Here is a 1,662-nt window from a genome sequence, read left to right as displayed (position 1 = left end):
ACTCCTCCCCCCCCTGCCTCCCATGTGAAGTTGGGACACAGAAGTGCAGAGCCGGGAGACACAGCATGTAACATTTTGCACAGTGAATTATCATGCGTGAAGCAGAAACGGCGTCACATGGTCACACACACGTCACGGGAGGACGATCAGAGGGGGAGACGGGGGGGGACGGACGGACGGGAGGAGACCCCTGGTGATTGACGTCTCCGGTTCAAATTCTACATATGGTCGCTGCAGCTCGGCATTTAAGCGAATGATTCAATACAGTGAAAATGTTCTGCTTCATGCTAACACGCTAACACGCTTTTAGCTAACAGCTAAAACTAAAAAAAAAAAAAAAAGATCTGTCCGAGTCGCTGACTGAGCTTTTTTTTGTGCCTAGATTTCTCTAAATCAATATTTGATTCTTCGGAGACAAACTAAAATAATTCCACGTATCATATTCCAAGTTTCGCATTTTGTGAGTACAGAAACAAAGAAATACCCAAAAGAAAAACACAGCCATACATTTTCTAATAAAGGAGCACTTTTTTTCTTTTTCTTTTTCAAATTGATCTCTTCAGGTTATTACTTCCTGTTATATTTTATAGTAAACAGCTGTGGTCTATATCCTGCGAGGCTTACGTTGGAGGCAGTACTTTGTTATTGTTTGATTCTGGAAATGAAGGATCAGTAAATTCTATTTGTTTTCATGACCACGACCATGAAGTATTTTTGAAGGACACTTCAGTGTTCATAAATCATCTTAGCCCAGCAGCTAGCAATAGGACATAACAGGGGAATTTCAGGTCACGGAGTGCAAACGTCCTCCGAGCTGAAGAGACACCGCGCGGGGGCATGGAACGTATACAAATAATAATAAAATGTCATTAAAATAAAATACAAAAAATTTAAAAAAAAATCCAAATCAAATCCAACTTAACAGTTAAAAATAAATTTTACACAAAAATAAATAAAAATTGAGAGTTGCTTCATGTTGCATTGCGTTGCTAATGATATTCTGAGCATGCTCAGAGGCGGCCACTCGAACACCTCCAGCTTTGTTCAATCACATGACCTCACATTGGCAGGACTGGTGTAAGTCTAACAAAAGAGCTACAGTTGAAATCCACTGGAATTCTCCTCCAACCTAAATACTCCCCCCCCCCACATTCTCCCCCACATTCCACGTCTTAAATTCCTCTCTCTCTCTCTCTCTCTCCCCACCTCTCACCCATATCTTTTCATCTCAATCGAGACAGAGAGCTGTCCCCCGCGATGGTCTGCTGAGGACAGGTAGAGAGACGGTTTTTAAAACTGTTTTTTTTTGTTTTGTTTTTTTGTCTCATTCAGCATCAGGGCCAGAGGAGGACGCGTGTCCCCCGCTGACCCCGCTGCAGCGTTCCTCTGCTACCTTTTGAAATTCTATTCCGTTTTCATGATCCACACTGGAGATGTGGAGCGTACAGAGACGGAGACGGAGACGGAGACGGACAGCTGTGGCCCACTTCAAAGCTCAGCCTGGTCGGTCTGAGCAGGTCAATAAATCATCCTGCTAACTACACATGAAGTATTAGCTTACACCTCTGACGGCAGCTCGTCTGATCCAAACCCCCCCCCCCCCTGTCCCCCCCCTCCCCCCCACCCCGCCTCCCGGCCGTCCCCACTTGCTCCAGCTGTGAT

This window comes from Cynoglossus semilaevis, chromosome 8 (genome assembly GCF_000523025.1).
Source record: "Cynoglossus semilaevis isolate Cse_v1.0 chromosome 8, Cse_v1.0, whole genome shotgun sequence".
NCBI classification, from domain to species: domain Eukaryota; kingdom Metazoa; phylum Chordata; class Actinopteri; order Pleuronectiformes; family Cynoglossidae; genus Cynoglossus; species Cynoglossus semilaevis.
Note: the sequence above shows the minus strand (reverse complement) of the source record.